Raw genomic sequence first — 19,567 nt, 5'->3', positions numbered from 1 at the left:
GAACGTTTTAATGACGTTGAGTTCATAAGGGAATATTAAGCTTCTCAATGATCAAAATAAGTGTTTGTCAAACTGCTATATAATTGTGTAATTTTTCTGATTAAACGGTTGGTTCAAGTTTTTTGAATTTTTTATATTTTTGTCAAAGGATCAAAGTAAATACTTTGTCAAAATTTTAAGAAAATTAAACGAGCCAAATTAATTTTTAGTTAAAGTGTTAGGTACCACCTTAATACCATCTTAATATAAATAAATGCTACTCCAATCTCAACGCTCTTCAAAGCACTTGCTGTCAGTATGGGATAGAACAAACGAATATAATTATTTTGTCAGAAAAGTAAAAATATAAGAATTTGTCGTTTTTTTATGCTTTTCATCATTATTCTTGAATATTAAAGAAAATGGACTTTTGTTGTGCGACTTAATTTGATATATGAAATCATAGTGAAATGACAGCCAGACTATATTCTCATTTAGTTTGACTGCATTTCGTTTTAATGTGTTTTCAACCAAAATTTAGTCTTTTTTCATGTTAATAAAATTGAAATACAATATTTGCGTCTATAGACCGAAGTTAAATGTCCATATATGAAGATAAGGTGTACTTTTGAAAGTTGTAGAAACGTATTGTACACAACTTACAGATTTACTGAATATGTTTTTATCAATTTGGACTTGATATGTCATACAGCTAGGAGGCAAAGCACTGTAATATCTATTTCCGCCCATTACTGTTATAAATATGCCAAGTGATGAATGTGAAAATCAGACAAATTTATTAAATATTCCAATCATGAAGTATCGAAAAGGAACAATGAATATTGATCACATATTGTGTTAATATTTTGAAATTGATGAAATTTACTTTTCACATTTATGTCAGTATTTTTTTATTTAAGTTAGTCATAAAAGAATTCTAAACTTTTTAACTCCTTAAAAAAAATCCCTTTCCAAACAAATGGAAATTTTTCTGCTGTAAACGTTACATAAAAGCTTATGACGTATACATTTTGTCTTTGATGCGAACAAACGAGATGTGATTAAGTACTAGTAGGCTAAAAAACGAGTGCTTTCGTTTTTTCTCTTTATCTTTCCTGTTTTATCTGAAATTATAAATCAAAAGAATGAGGGAGACTGTGTCTTTTATGTATATTAGTTTTTAGAGTGCCTAGAAAATAAGCTTGACAATAACAAAGTAGATTGTATTCTTTATGTTCTTTCAAAACCGGGGCTTGAATCTGTACTTCTACTAAATCTATCTTAAATAAGCAATAATGAGCTTTTGTTATGCGACTTAATTAATGTATTAAATTATAGTGAAATACAGACAGATCATATTCTCATTAAGTTTGACTACATTTTGTTTTGATCTATTTTCAACCAAAATTAAGTCTATTTTCATGCTAATAAAATTGAAATACAATACAGTAATTGCGTCTATAAACCGGATTTAAATGTCCATATATGAGAATAAGGTGTATTTTTGAAAGTTATGAATGTGACAAACATACATATGTGTTCAATGTTTCAATCATGAATTGTTGAACAGAAATTTGACAGTGTATATTGACTTCAACTTGTATCAATATTTTGAAGTTGGACACATTTTCTTTTCACTTTTATGTCAGTATTATTTTTTATTTACCTAAGTACTAAATGAAATCTAAACTTTCACACTTCTTAAAGAAAAATTCCACTCCAAAGAAATGGAAAATTACCAGCTGTGAACTTTATTTGGCTTTTTTAAACTTTTTTGAATTCGAGCGTCACTGATGAGTCTTTTGTAGACGAAACGCACGTCTGGCGTATGTATAAAATTTAGTCCTGTTAGTCTATGATGAGTTTTTTTTATATTAAATCTTGTGACTTATATCTTTTTTCTTTGGTGTGAGCAAACGAGATACTTTGGCTGAAAAAAAAGTTTTCTTTTTCTTTCCATCTTTTCCTGTTTTATGTGTTTAAAAACTTTTTCTGAAATTATAAATTGAAAGAGTACAGGTGACAGGATCTAATAGGTGCATAGTCCAAATAACTATGACGTCTTGAAAGGCTATTATTAATTTTTTTTTCTTTGACGACTTACATCGACGTCATAACGCCGAACTCATATTCTTAGTTGGACTTTGAGAAGGATTTTACTGCTTTATTAAAACGTTCAGCTGATTTATCCCAAACATGCTTCATTTTGGGAGTATAAAATGTTTTTTTTTAAAACAAACTCGGTAAAATTTGACGGACCTGAATCTCCGGATAATATAAAACAAAGGTTCTGGAAATTCGAGTCTTGTCAAATTTTACCGAGTTAGGTGTAAAAATTATTTATAATCTAAAAAGAAATAAGATAAACGTTTAAAAAAGCAGTCGACAAGTTCCCGCCTCGGATGGAATTGTCACTTATTTTATTACTACTTAAGGGGTTAATTGGAAATATTTTGCACAAACAAGCACATGAAAGATTAGAATTTTTATATATGCCAAAACATTTAGCCTTCAATGAAAATGTTATGGCTAGATTGGGTCTCAAAGTTGAGAGCATATTTTGCTCTCAAAGCCCAACCGAAAATAGTGGCTTCAGCATTATGACGTAGCAGGAAGGCGTCAAAGCAAAAATTTAAAATAGCCTTCCTAGACGTCATAATTAATTGGACTAATAGGTGCATAGAAAAATCAAATTATTATCAGAGTAAACCTTATTCGTTACTTCTTCCCAATCGGAGGAGGAAAAAAGAGGAACAAAAGATACCAAAGGGACAGTCAAACTCATAAATCTAAAACAAACTGACAACGTCATGGCTAAAAATGAAAAAAAAAAGACAATCAAACAACAGCACACATGACACAACATAGAAAACTAAAGAATAAACAACACGAACCCCACCAAAAAACTAGGGGTGATCTCAGGTGCTCCGGAAGGGTAAGCAAATCCTGCTCCACATGTGTCACCCGTCGTGTTGCTTATGTGATAACAAATCCGGTAAATAGTCTAATTCGGTAGGTCACATTCATGAAAGGTAAGGGGATTGTAGTTACGACGTAAGGAACATATCCGATATCATTTGTGAAACGGTTATTCAATAACGGTAAACCAACTCGTGATGGCGTCCGTAAAATTTACGAAGGGATGATTTCAACTTCACCATTTGGAACTCTTGGTTTAATAGCTTCCTTGTGAGCAGCAACCCTCTGTCCAGAAAATCATGGTAGGAAATGCTAGCACGGGAATATCGTATCGATTGGGAGATATATAACCCGTATGCAGGTGCTGCTAGAATGTTGCTACTTAGAAATGGAAAGTTCACAATTGGAAAGCTGAAATCATCTCTTTTGTCGTAAAGTTTTGTTTTCAACCGACCCTCATTGTCAATTTCTAGGTGTAAGTCAAGATATTAGGAACCTGTTCTTTAAATATATATGTCTAAAATAAGCATCAACATTCAATTTAAATTGGATAGGATCAGTTTGAAAATAAGAGTTGCCTCGTGGTTGGGTAAACAAAAAAGTAATGCAACTAAAAAATAATAAATCACCTGCTAGGTGTTCAGAACAACTATTGGCACTTTTTACTAAAAAATATAAAAACAAATCTGCAGCAGCTCTTTTTTTATGTTAAAGGGGTCTTTACATAAAGATTAAGACATACTCATTTTTTTTTACCATTTTCATCTCGACCAAATCACTACTTTATCTTGTTATATTCATGACTCAATTCAAAAATAACTTTTCTCCGGTTGTAGTTACTTTATTTATGCCTGGAGATGTCTATGTTTCGAATTTACAGTTTAAGAATGTTATATTATTTCTACAGTTATGTATTTTCCGATATCTTTATGAATTCACCCTTTCTTCTTTTTATCAATGAAAACGGCATCGAAATCATCCCTTTGTCATTGGTTGTTATAAGACGCTTTACCTGTACAGTCGTTGCTAGGGTGCTCTCTTCGAGGTCTGCGTTAGAAGTATAAATAGTGGGTAGCTATTCAGTTTAAATTGTGTTGCCGACCGTTTGAAGACTGTATAGCCAGTCAAGGTCGTTAAACACTTCCAGTTGTTTTTAAATTGTCATTTGTACTGAAGACAGCAGACGGTAAACATCGGAAAGGAAGTGGTTTTATAGCAGGCAGAAGGTTTAGTTTGAGTAAAGTGAAGTGCTTGGAACAGGTCGAGAACTTTAGATTTCTTTACGTCAGAATATATTTGCATAGTAATTTCCCAAACACAAGGCCAATACGGCCTTGAAAAACTGACCAATCGATTCAGTGAGCTACAATGCATTGCGGGCTACTACGAGTTTACTTCAACCGAAAAACACGTGGAATTAGTGGAAGAACTGTCAACTAATATAGTGTCTGGGATTCTCAAAATATATGTTTTTGTTCTGCGAATGTGATTATTGTAAAATATATAACATAATCTTAATTTGCATGCTCAGATTAAAAAAGTATTGTTTACGGGCTTCACTATTCGACTTTCTTTTTCGCCTTGTTAAAGTTGTTGAACAGGTTTTTTCCATTGTTATTCATTGTACCTGTGCAATAATATTACGACATGAAACAGTGAAATTTCAGATGAAATGACCACTGTCCACTATGAAATTTTTTTGAGCTCTTTTAAACCTGTATAATGTCATTCCAGAATCATTTATGCCTAGAAAAACACGAAAACTTTCATTGAAACACTTCTTTCTGTACTGGATGTGTAAAATTTATCAGGAGCTGAACTAAAGTAAGAACATCATAATATTCATTATGCTAAAAATAAGTGTTATGAAAGCGGCAGGGCGGATCCAGCCATTTTAAAAAGGGGGTCCGAACCCAGGACAAAAAAGGGGGGTTTCAAACTACATGTCCCCATTCAAGTGCATTGATGTTCAAAAAAAGGGGGTCCAACCCCCGGACCCCCCCTTTGGATCCACCACTGAGCGGATACGGTATATAGCTTAATACAATTTATATAGCTTCATCCATCGATAAAGTCCGTTAGTTGCTAATTTTATCACAAAATATACCTCAGAGGTTTTTTATCGTTCGGCTGCTGTCATGTTGACGTATGTGAAATATCTCCAATATTTAAAGCCTCTGGATCACATTTGGTGCCATATTACTTTTATTCTAAAACGTGCTTTGTATATAGAAATAAGAAGATGAGGTATGAGTGCCAAACGAGACATCTTTTATGGCTGACTATGCGGTATGGGCTTTGCTCATTGTTGAAGGCCGTACGGTGAACTATAAATGTTAATTTCTGTGTCATTTTGGTCTCTTGTGGACCGTTGTCCCATTGGCAATCATATCACATCTTCTTTTTTTATATTAGATCCAACGCTGCAATTTTCACAAAACACATATACATATAAGGATAACATCATTACAGCTTATTTCCTAATGAATGTAGAACAAAACTTTGGTTAGCTTGCTTGCTTTGTTTGTATATTGTACAATCATATTAGGATAACAACAAATTAAATTCAAATATAAAATGTACAAGTTAAACTATGCCTATATATATTGTTTAAACAGCTATACACACTAAGCAAGCAAATCAACCAAAGTTTTACTTTGCAAACATTAGGAAATCAGCTGTAATGATTTTATTCAATTTGGCGAATGTCCGAGCCCGTTAAAAAACGAAAACAAAATGAGACTACAGTTGCTGACTTCACTACCTTCAAAACAAAGGGAACAGTTTGGAAGTCTCATATACTGAAATGTGACAAACATAAAAACTTATAGATTTTGTTTACACTGCCATGTATGTAAATATTTCTTCGCCTTTTTTACGAACACAAAATTCAAGGATCACACAGTTGCCTTTAATTATCTATACGGAAATTGCTGTACTCGTGAATATTAGCACCGGCTGTTATCGACGGCTTACTTTACACTAGTAAGTTTGTCTCCTGGGTAATTGGTTTTTTCGCTGTTGTTTCGTTGCTGTCTGGTGGACGAATACATGAAATCTCCGTGCCATCATCAAACATATTAATGGCTAAATATCGGGTAATTCAAACCCTTTTTTTTTTCTTCGCATAGAAACAACTCTTCGTTAATCTGAGCATGGAAGGAATACTTCGTACCACAAACTATACATGAGGATACACAAAATGAAAAACTAAGCGAAATTGTGAATCCCGCATTGCACAAAAAATGTGTTGTATTTCAATAAATAACACGTGTTCTCAGTTGGTTGTAAACACGTTAGAGTTAATCATGCATTGTTACTCATTTAGTTGATTGGTCAAAAACCTAGGTAAAAATAAATTGCGTCACATGTAAATAAACAATTACATGTGCGAGAACATAAGTATGCTAATTTATGCATTTCCATATAAGGTAGTGGTCCCGACCTGTGGAACCTGCGGACAGAATTAATATAGAAAGAGCTTAATAGACTGTTGGTTCGCTACATATTGTCCAAATAGGGCTGGTACTGAGATTTTGCGTCTCACATCTCTCACTATTGCAGTGAGTGTTTGGTGACATGCCATGCCTTAGTGCTACCCTGTTGTTCCGACAATTATAGACATGTATATTTAATAAAATTTTATACGAAAATTTACACCAGTTTAAATAGTTTTCAAACATTCGTTTCAATAGGTTCCATACATTAAGGTTTCATACATTTAGGTTTCGGACCAGTTCTATACATTTAGGTTTCAGACCAGTTCCATACATTTAGGTTTCAGACAAGCTCCATATATTTAGTTTCCAGACCAGTTCCATACATTAAAGTTCCAGACCAGGTTCATAATTTAGGTTTCAGACCAGTTTCATACATTTAGGTTTCAGACTATTATAGTTCCAAACAGTTGGTTTAAACAGTATCGGACTGGAAGTGTTTTAAACAGTTTTAATTTTAACAGGTTCGGGTTAGGTTGATAGGTGTTAAAATTCGTTTTATGTAGTGTGGTATTTGTTTCATATTTGATAGTGATAGTTTAAACTTTTTATTGACTTTAGAACTTTTGAATTGCTTTTCAAATCCCAGGAAACTGGTACGAATCCGAGAATAAAAATATCTAAACGTTCCGCCCGGTTACACGTTACATTTAAAACACTTTATAAGTAATACAAGGAAATCATAAAGAGCATAACGGATCTCATTTTAAATCCTGCAGAGCCAGAATAATAAATATTTATGAAATGTGTACATCCTAGTGCAGATCGTGTATTATTTTCAACGCATATAATGGTTTCGTTTAATTCAATATTGTGTTTAATTTTTTAAGATATACAATTTCATGAAAATGAAACAAATAAACTGTTATGCTTTATTGAATCATGGGAATATAAATGATAAAGAAAGAACCATTACAAGAAAAACTAACTTACTATATCTGTATTACATTAATCCTGATCAATTTGGCATCATGAACATAAAAAAACTTACGAAACTAATTTTGGAATAATAAATATTTGTAAACTCTTCATTCAATTTATCTAACATAAAGTAAAAACCCTCTTTATAATATACAATAACTGATAATTTATTTCAAGTGTTGCAATAAAAAGTAAAATTACAAAACTTTTTCGTTTTTTTTTTTTGTTTTTTTTTTTATACTTTTCACTATCATTTTTAAAAAGAAAGGTACGTTTGTTTTAAGACTAAATTGAGTCTCAGAAACTATAGTCAAATGATACAAGACCATAGTCTCTCTTGACTTACCTGCAGTACATTTATACATACTTTTATATATAAAAAGATTATTCAAGATCTTTGAAAAACAGTTTTCATTATTGCTGCCCAATTGTTAACTTCCATTTCTATGTAGCAACCTACCAGCAGCGGCTGAATATGTAGTACTTAACTAGGAGTTAATACACTATTCCAGTGTTTGTGTTCCTATCATGATTTTTGTGTTAGAGGCTTGCTGTGTTGTGTGGTTCGTGTTGCTGGGTATTATGTTTTTTCTGATTTTTTTCTTTTTTAGCCATGGCTTTGTTTATTTTCGACTTGAGGGGGAGTTTGATTGTCCCTTTGATATATTTTAGTTTTATAGAACCGAATAAAATAATTGAACAATCACGAAATTTAAGGTATGCGTCAACAAAACAGCAATAGATAATTGGTTCTTTTTATATTGATTAAAAATAAAGCCAGTGTCCAGAAAAGTGTTTTTCAGTGTAGACAAGCGCCGCGAACAAAATTAAAAACCTAGTATCTATGATGAGTTTATTTATAAGTTGCAATACAACATCTTAGTCTAGGAACTTCTACCTAAATGAGGGTATTCTTGACTTTTGAAGGGCAAGATGTTCTTTTAATGGTGCATAAACTTCATGATTTAATGTAAGTCTTGAATCTGGAAGACCGTTTTGCACATATGTCCCGGTTCAGGTGAAGATGTTTTTATCAACTTGAACTTGATATATATGACTGTCACAATGTTGAGAGATAAAGTGATATAAAATCTTTCTCAAATTATCACTATAGTTGAAAAGTGAGTGCACCAGGGCATGAATGGAACAATAAGACAACTATTTCAAGGTTTAAATCATCAATTATCGAAAAGAAAGACCGTGAATATTGACGAAAATTTTTGTTTAAGTCTTGAAGTCCAGGTCAATACTTTACCCTGTTATTACTGCGTTTTTACTGTAAAAAAGGAAATAGTTAAAGATTTTTAGACATAGTCAGAAAAAATGTCCCTTATCAAAAATGAACATGTAAATGTAACCTGACTGCTATATATCTTTTGTCTTTGATACAAACATAGGAGATGTGATTTAGTAGGCTGGTGAAATGTGCTCTCTTGTTTCTTTCTTTCCTGTTTTTAACGTAGTAAATATTGCTGAAAATCTAAATTAAAAGACTTCACCAGACAGTGCCAAGCGATAAAGGCTGATACTGATAAAATGATAAATATTATGTAACAAAGTATTTTATATACTTAATACGTTGTGTTTGGTATATTGAAAGATAAGATATATGCATTTGTAAATAACACAATGTAGTAGTCAAGTAGATTACAATCCTTCAAATTTTATGACATGTTTGAGATTGCATGCAGTTATTCATATCGTAATTCCTTCCGTTAATTTCTACTGACAGCATGTTTCCTAATTTCTTATTAATGCACATTTTGTTTTAATCTCTGCCTTGTTATGAATAAGAAGAGTTTGCTTGTAAAGTAAATGTTTTAGTTTAAGTTTGATAAAAAGAAACTTTCCATTTTTTCTTTTTCATTTTAAGTTGCTATTTTTGCAAGAGGATGATATAATTCAATCTTTTGCTATCAACAACTGATAGTGTAATTAATATTTATCCAATACACATTTAATAAAGGGATTGCAGTCAGCGTGTGGTCGTTCAAACAACAGATTTTACATATCAATTTACAATTTCAATACTGATAACGTGTACTTCAATAAAGAAGGAGATGTTGTACATGTTTGAATGCAAACTATACAAAGTATATATATTTGTTTATTGGTCAGCTGAAGGACGCCTCCGGGTGCGGGAATTTCTCGCTGCATTGAAGACCTGTTGGTGACTTTCTGCTGCTGTCTGTTCTATGGTCGGGTTGTTGTCTCTTTGACACATTCCCCATTTCCATTCTCAACTTTAACTGTCCACTAGAATCCAAAATGACGTGGATCTAACGCAGTAATTACTAGTATATGACACTGTATGGCCTGCAATAATGAGATACACCCAAAACCATATAGTCGCTTATTAAAGACCCTGACATGACAAAATGCAAATCAATTCAGCGAACTAAAAACCAAAAGGACTCATTTATGACAAACAAATATAACACACAGCTTACTAAGACGACCACATAATTTCAGGTTCCTGGTCTAAGACATGCGCCTACTGAATTGGTAGGATAAAAGCAAGTTTGTTGAGCGCTCAATTACCGCACACCATCAAAACAAACTGTACAAGTCCGTTACAAATGGCTTGAATCATCAGTTTGATTATTATTGTTTCGTTGACAGTAATGAGTTAAAAACAAAATGTCCAATGTGACTCCTATAATAGTACGCAAATTAAAGAAGACTATTCAGAGCACACATTTTGGTCAGGTTTATTCAATTTTGAGCGAGAAAAAAAAATAAAAAAACTAAAAAACTAAAAAATAACAATAGAATGAAATTAAAAACAGTGTGGCTGTGGCCATTGATTGACACATTAAATTCATCCATTGACTGGGACAATTTACATGAACGTTTGTCTGTAACGACCACTGTTCACGACGTACCTAACGACTACCTACGATAGACATTTAAACTGTGGGGTCACCAAAGGTTTCTTAACGCCTTTAATTATAAAATAATTCAAAAAATTAATCAGGAATAACCTTTATGTTTTGATTGATATAATTGATATAAATCAAAACATCGTGTTATTTTTGATTAGTTTTTCGAATTACTTTATTAAGGTGTTGAGAACCTTTGGTGACCCCATAGTTTAAGTGTCTTTAAAAAGTACACAGTGAGCAGTGGTCGTTACATACAAACGTTCACCTAAATTGTCCCAGTCAATGGATGAATTTAGTGTGTCAATCAATGGCCACAGCCACACTGTTTTGAATTTCATTCTAATAATAATTTAATGATAAAAATAAAGCTTAATGTCACAATGTATAATTATACGATGAACAAACTTTACTAAATAATTGCTGACATTAAATCGTAAATCTATTTGAGGACCAATTTTTGGAATTATTGCACATTACAGAATAAAAAAAGTTAGTAATGCATAGGGTTTTACTACCTTGGTTTTCATTTGAACAAAACAAGTGTTATTGAGAAATTATCTGGCTTTATTCAACGGCCATAGAATATGTATGTTTTGGTATTTTGTAATATTTCTGTGTTAAATTCATATAAATTGTACAAAACGTGAAAAAGTTGTTTTACGCGTTTAAACTTTGAAAGATTTAACAAAAAATAATTGATCTATGAAAATATGAAAATGTGGTATGATTGAAGATTGAATAACTGAGATTTTGTAATGTTATCTCTTACATGATTGTATGTATTTCTTAAACTTCTTTATGGATGTACTTGTCGAACTAACTCCCACTAAACACAATTATGTTTGAAGAGTAATGTTTTTTTTAATTGAAAATACTTCATATAAATTGCTAAAAGGGGAAAAATGCGATTGAAGAGAAATGGAAGTAGAATAAATGTCACCGCATAGGGATGTTCAGCAATCCAATAAATACAGTTGTATTTTATTCTATTTATCTTTTTTATTCATTCTACGCACATATAAAGAGGCTAACTTGCAATGATATTCCTAGTAATCTCCAATGAAGGAAAGCGTCAAACTTAGACATTACTTAAAATAGAAATCAGATAGACAATGCAAGACCCGAAAAAGAAACTAAAACTTACCACGATAGATACATAGGCGAAAACACAATGATTTAGAAAGAAACACGGAAATATGTTAACAAGAACAAAAAATATAAAACTTGGATTGAAAGAAATTTGACAAAGTCTTCCCCAAATGCGACAGCTGTTGGATCGACTACCGATAACATTGGCCACACCAATTCAATTTCTTGTTCTATGGATTATTTCCACTCCGGAAATAAGGACGAGCGAGCCATTTTAAAATTTTAATAACAAATATAATAATTTGCAAATTTTTATGGGCGAAGCTGGAAAAGTATGGGGTACTGACTAATTTTTTTTGTGAACAAAAATCAAAGGTTCAGACAATATTGATCTAAACAAGATTTTATAGAACCATATTTACCTCTTGTACTTAGATATTTCCTTTATTTATAAACTGCTGAAGAGTTTTTTTTTTATTTTGTTCACTAAGACATGAAATACCCACTTTCAATCGCAGCATATCTATGACTTGTAATACTTGTAATACTGTTACTTTCTAAGGATATCAGATCTTTCAACTGCCTTACATGATCTCCATCCAAATGTTATAAATACCATTCCTACTTACATGACATGACTTATAACTAGAAACATAGTGGGTGTCTTGTAAGAAGCAGCAACTGCCCATCCGTTCCGGACACCTGAGGTCATCCCCCTTTTTTAGGGGATCGTGCTGTTTGTTAATGTACTTTTTAGTTTGTTTGTGTTATATGATGATTGTTTTTTCTTCGTCTGTTTTATGTTCTCAGTTTTGTACTTTGTCTTTTGACACTTTGTATATAATAAAAATGTAGTGTAAGTGCCAATGAGAAAATATCCATCCAAGTCACAGTGCAGTTTAAGTTAACAATAAAAGGTCAAAGTACAGCCTTCAACACAGAATTTCCTAAAATTTTAGTGTTGAGTCGAGAGTACAGGCTCTTTGTCTGTAGTTGAATTCATTCTTACCGACACTATAATCGCATCTGAACAGGTTTCTCGGTCGTAAAACTTAACTCAGTACAAAATATGTCTTCGAAACATCAAATCGAGTTTAATTATGTGTTGATTTCTGAGTTTGAGTAAAATAGTCATGCTCGAAAATTTTATCACCACAAGGCCTGGTAATCTTTTCAACCCTTCATTGTTATGTTTGACCATAACGAGAATCGGATGCTGCTCGGCAAAATCTAGACAAATCAGTAGCGGAATTTCCGATTGTGATGGCAAATTACAATAATAAGCATTATCATTGCCGAGATCGTGAAGCTTTTTTAAATTGAACTATTTCAAACAATTATGACTATGATTATACCAGCATTTAGGACTCCGGAAACAGTAATGTTTAGTATGGAAGACATCTTGAGAGTTTTCCTACCACATAAAAAAATTAAAAGAGGTATGTTTAATTAACATTGAAAATATTTTTCACCAGGCACATTTTCGAAAATTCTGTATGTACCTATTTGCGGTATACCAGCTTTCAATCCATACATGTTTAAAAGACATAAGAATTTTGGAATTTTGTAAACATATAACACAATTAGTTAATTGTTTACTTGGTAAAGCGTATGCATTACCTTTCAGATTCAATAAATTATATTTCAGTTAAAGTTAGGTATAGCCTTTCAGATTCAAACAGCAGTTTGATTAAAATTGTCCCTCGATGCATATTCTTTTTGGTACAAAACATATAAATTTACAAAAGTGTATCTAATTTTGGAGATTAAGAATTATGAATGGAACCACAACTGTACGAATCTACTGAGATTCATTCAACTGTCCAAAAATACACACAAGACTTTAACGCGGGACCTTTGGTGATCCTGTTTTTCTTGTGATAAAATACATTAATGAGACTGTCTACCCCATTTGGAAATTTGTCAAATGTGATTTTATTGACTGACAACCCATCTGATAGCGGCTTCATCCCCGTATATAAAAGTCAATACAACTTAATATTTATTGACTTTCATTACAATTTAATGTAGATAAGTGGTGTCTACAAAATGACTACTCGGGTTTATTAAGAAAATCAATCTCGACCATGTCGCTATATAGCTTTTTAAGACGCATTTGTACTATACATGGGGACAGTTATAAAATGCATTAATGTTTCCTGGATGTAAAATGTCACAGACACATGAAACTAACATGCCCTCTCAGTGTTAAATATCATGAATCGGTATTATTTACAGTTTTAGAAGTGCACTATACTTGGATGTTAAGAAAGATTTATTAAAGAATTTACTTTCTCAAATCATATTTGAGGTAGGGATAATTTCCCAAGTATATTTTCCACTCACAAGGTCAAAATAATAAAGTTGTGATAAATACTGGAATTCGAATGTTTTCAATATAATATTGCATGTTATTCGGTGCTAAATATTGCTATTAAATATAGTATTTCTTTTCACGTTCTCAAGTTATTCTTAAATATTGAATCGAAAGGGGCACCTTTAACTAATATGAAATAACTTTATATCTGAAAGACAATATATAATGTAAAGTCATGATACTTTAAATAAAATGTTGGGTTTAGCATAACAATATCAGTTTTGCAGTATATTTATGTCATTATTAGAATAGTAAAATAATGAATACTTGCTTTTGGGAGTATTTCGTCGTCATTTAAACTCTGGTGGATCATTTATAAACAATTATACCACGCATCCTTGTTTTTTTATAGCCATATGATCATTTTTATGTCAGGCAAAATGGTTTTGAAAGTTTAGCACCTGTATCAGTGTATGTAAAGTGCGGATCCTAAAATATCATTTTTACTGTATATGCCATAAATGTCTAATGTAGAATGATAAATAAACAGACGAACTTTTTTTTAATTTTTGAAGAAAATGAAGAAAAATAGTTAAAATGTATATGTTCAGAAATACATAATACTAATAAAACAAAGTAAGAGATGCGAGCGGGATTTATCGCGCTTAAAGCCATCCAACTGTGAAATATATACCAAAATAGGTGAATTTTTAGGACATTTCACGAACAGATCGTGCAGGTGCTTTATAACTAACAGGTGAGATGTTGTTGCAGTAAAAAATATTCATTTTAATACAATTATTAAAGTTGTATAACGTAGAATATGTTTTGTCATTCAGTTTCTTCATATTTAACTAAATTCCACTATGATGATTTCGTAATGCTAGTCATGTTTACTGTCGAATAATGATACTATTCTTTCATTTTAACTGTGGAGCGAATCATTAGTATTGTATATGCGGTGCATTTTCACTGTATAATTATTATTTTTTTTATCTATTACAGCTCATTTCTTTAAGCATGTAGAGCAAGACTTTAGTTGATTTGCTTGCTTTTTTTTATTGGATAATCATTATGATAACACCCAATTTAATTCAAATATTAAAAATACAGGTTAAACTATGCCTATTCATATTGTTTAAAAATGTCAATCTTATTTACAAAGTTTGTATAAACAATTATACAAACAAAGCAAGCAAGCCAACCAAAGTTTTGCTTTACATGCATTAGGAAATTAGCTGTAAAGCCTTAATTTAGCCGACTTGCTCAAATAATAGATAAAGTAAGAGAAAGATTTGATAAAATTTAACTGACGGATAAAAGTTTGGTTTTAAAACACTCTACTAAATTCAATAGAAATAACATTTATTTCAAATGTATTCCATTTTTCTTATAAAGCGTATAGAGATCTTTATCCTTATTTTTTTATTCATTTCCATGACACTTCACCACTAATTACGTACATCTTGATATAGATTGCACCTTTGTTTTCCCGTTTAAAAGGTTTTACACTGGAGCCCTTTATAACTTGCTGTTCGGTGTGAGCCAAGACTCCATGTTGAAGACCGTATTTTGACGTATAATGGTCTACTTTTATAAATTGTGACTCGGATGGAGAGTTGTCTCATTGTCACATACGACATCTATATGGCTCAAAAACGAAACGAGACGGGATAAAAAGGGATGAAAAAATCTACGCTACTTTTTTAATATATTTATAATGGGCTTTATATGAGTCAAAATAGAGTAAAATAGTGGGTCACATTTGGGTATAAGCGTCACGCCGGATTGCCGATTTTTTGCAAGCGTGACAGGTGAAAGTCAAATGATTGTGTAGAGAAAAACGGGAAATGAAGTCTAGCGGGACACGGATAATTACAAAAAATTAGAACTGCATAGTATAAGCGGGATACGGGAATCTGACAAAACAATAAGCGGAATTTTTTTTTATGTTTGGATATATCACAATTGTCGAATCCCAGATTCGTCAAGGTAAGTTATATTTACTATGTAGTAAATATATTTTTTAATTCAAACTCTTACTTTAATTTTAAAATATTTTTTGGGTTACAGTCATGCCTTCGATAACAAAAGTATCCGATGCATGCATTTTTTCATATTTTTGGTCCCTTTTTCAATTTTGTGGGGTCCAAATTTATAGACAAAAGTCCTTTAATATAGATATTTGGAATTCGTTGACATGCTGAATCTGACCATGTATCAAGTTTGGGGATTTTTTGCCTAGTTGCTGAAATAGCCCACATAGAGTTCCAAAGGGTCTAAAATCAACAAAAATGAATTGTAGCATGCATTTCATGTACAATAACCCAAATGTGCATGGTTTTACCTCTGTGGTAGTATCCATTCGCGGATCTAGAATTTTTCATAAGTAGGGGCCCACGGACTGCTTAAGAGGGCCCGCTGCTGTCACGCTCCAGTGATTCACTATATAAGTTAAAATCAAGGAGAAACGTAATCTGAAGAATACAATATGACATTTTGAGAATCGCTTTTGTTACAAGTTTGAAAAGCTATATATTTGATGAAGAATGAATGAGGAGTTTGTATTTCAATTGGAAAATACATGTATCATAAATCCTAAAGTCATCAACTAAGTTTTTTTTCATTTGTTGCAAGTGCATTTATCACATAATTCTACAATAAAAATTCCTCGCATCTTTGAAAATTCTACATTAATAATGACTGCACTAACAGTGATAATTCATCGCATCTATAGTTAAAATGGATCGCTTTCAATAATCGATATGCTATATTATGATGCTTTTATAACACTTATTTGAAGTTTAATGCTATGTTTGTATATTATAAAGACATATCACAATGAAAATATGTTAAAACTTAACTTAAAATCCTTTAACTTGATATTTTCAAAACGTAAACAAATACAGTTTTCCCATGATCCTTTATTCTACAATAGACATACCCGCATATAACAGTAAAAATGAACTAGCTGGATTCGCACTTTATATACACTGTGTATACCTTATTTTTTTTTCTATGGCGATCATTATCCAGAAAGGTTTAAAATCAAGAAGATTCGCCGATGAAGTAGAAAAAAAAAATGCAAAATACATACTAAGAGCTCAATATCAATAAATCGAAGAAAAACAACAAAAAGACCAATAAAAGAAAAATGATAATCTACAAAACACTGCAGAGAAAACTATAGACGGAGCAATATGAACCCTTCAAAGACTTGGTTGATATAAGGTACTTATCCGGGAGGTAAGCAGATCAAACTCCACTAATTGTACTATTTACTTTTCGCAACATTTATAGTAAAATAACTAGTATGCCTTAAAAGACCACCTTACACTATGTATAAACTATTTTTCGTTAACAATTGTATCTCTAGATCTAAATGAAATGTTTGATGTAAACTTAGTAGAAAAGTAAAAGTTTATGTTATCAATCACACACACGTCTTCTAGTAGAAAGTTAAATGTACTTATAAATAAATTGACAGGAAAGTCTACAATTGCCTTTATAATTGTATCAGCATGATTTAAGGCGTGAAATTTCAAGAGTTGAATGCTCGTTTTTCAGTAATCAAAATAAATGTTTAATCAGTCTGATAAAGTCATTTATTTTGTAACCAAAATTTTCTTGACAAATTGATGAATTAACAGAAACGAATATCAAGTGATTGTCAATATGTGAAGGTAAATCGTTTCATTCAGGAAATTAATAGATGTCTGTTAAATGAAATCGAAACTTTCCACAAGATTGTACCACACACCTTGACTAAAATTGATTTAGCTTGATAGATTTTTAAAACAAATTGACAAAATATTTTCTTTGACCCTTTGAGAATAAAAATAAAATTTCACAAAAATTGAACCACACACAACGAAAATATTTCATTCGATTCATAGCAGTTTGACTAACATTGATTTTGAACACTGAGAAGCTTTATCTTACCTTAACAGCAGTACCTAATTAAAATGTTCGGCTTATTTTTTACAGAGTTATCGCCCTGTAGTGGTATGTGCAACCATAATAAGAGTTATTATAGCCATAAAAGGAGGGGTTAACACCGATTTGAAAAGTTCTTCTCTGAATTAATGCTAATCGACCATTTCTGCATCGAACATTTAATTTGTTTTGCGATGTGCTTAGTCTAAATAAATGATTTTTAATGAAGTACACCACCCTATCCACAATATTGTTCAACATGTCACTGTTGAGTCTTATGTAAACGAAATGCGCGTCTAGCGTATTGAATTATAATCCTGGTACTTTTGAGATCTATCTACTGTGCTGAGAAAAGAAATTATGGTTTAGCGCTTTAAAACCAGGTTTAATGCACCATTTCTACATTTGAAAAGGCCTGTACCAAGTTAGGAATATGACAGTTGTTGTCCATTCGCTTTTGATGTGTTTTGTCATATGTTTTTGCCATGTGATTATGGATTTTCCTATTTGATTTCCCTCGGAGTTCAGTATTTTTGTGATTTTACGTTTTTCAGTAAGATCAAATGGAAATTTCGTAAAATAGCGATAATAATGCATCCAACTGTAACGTGTTGTTTTCAATATTTTATGTGTTTTTAAAGACTACATATATTTGTATGTTGGAAGAATTTTAAGTCAATTAAGTTTTGTGGAAACTTTCTTTGATTTTGAAAACGGTTTTATAATTCCCAATTTTCATGAAGAAAAAAAGGACAGATCCATATGCGAGATAAACGTCAAATAGACAGCAACCTTAAGACACAAAACCATTAGAAAGCTAGAGGTGAATATACAGTAACTTTTTAGGAAAAAAGATAAGAAGTTACAACTGTAGCAATAGCCTTTAACTTTACTTTCCGCTATAAAGATGATGTTCTCTCTGTAAATAATTCATAATTTGGTGACTATGTTGAACGCATTCATCCCATCGAACTAGAGATAAAGGATTAAACAGATACAGCTAAGTTTGCCTCATATCTTGACTTACATCCATAAATTGACAATGAAAACAAAACTTTACGACAAACGAGATAATGGCTTCCAAATTGTGAAATTTCCTTTTCTATGTAGCAGCATTCCACCAGCGCCGGCATACGGAAATATTATATATATCTCCCAATTGATACAATATTCCCGGGCTTATACGTCCTATCACGATTTCCTTGACATAGGGTTGCTGCTCACAAGGAAGCTATTAAACAAAGTTGAAATCATCCCTTCGTAAATTTTACGGACGCCATCACGAGTTGGTTGACCGTTATGGAATAAATAAAAGCAACAGTAGAATATCGCTGTTCGAAATTCAAAAATCGATTGAGAAAAAAAAACAAATCCAGGTTACAACATAAAACTGAGAGAAACACATCAAATATAAGAGGAAAACAACGAACCGTTTCACAGATGATATCGGACATGTTCCTTATGTCGTAACTTCAACCCACTACCCTTTTCATCACGAATGTGACTCACCGAATTAGACTATTTACTGGGTTTGTTATAACATGCATTGATAACATGAGCAACACAACGCGGACACGTTTCGAGCAGAATCTGCTAACCCTTCCGGAGCTCCTGATATCACCACAGGTTTTTGGTGGGGTTCTTGTTGTTTATTCTTTAGTTTTCTATGTCATGGCTTGAGTATTATTATGTGTCTGTTTGTCTTTTAATTGTTACCCATGGCGTTGTCAGTTTATTTTCGATCAATGAGTTTGACTTTCAGTTTGGTATCTTTCGCACCTCTTTCATTAGAATACCAGTTCTCCACGTGATTTTTTCAAGTTTTACGTGTATTCGGGTCAAAAAAGTAGTACCTATCTTATATAATCCAAAAAAATTAAGACTTTAAACATAATATTACGCTTACACTGACATGCATATGGTTGTTTGTCAAATTAATGAGATACATGTATGTTTATCTATCGAAGAACCATTTTTCCTTATACTTTATATCATATCTGTTATAGAAATAGTAAACATTTTTT

Source organism: Mytilus galloprovincialis, chromosome 2 (genome assembly GCF_965363235.1).
Source record: "Mytilus galloprovincialis chromosome 2, xbMytGall1.hap1.1, whole genome shotgun sequence".
Lineage (NCBI taxonomy): Eukaryota > Metazoa > Mollusca > Bivalvia > Mytilida > Mytilidae > Mytilus > Mytilus galloprovincialis.
This window is presented reverse-complemented; position numbering follows the sequence as displayed.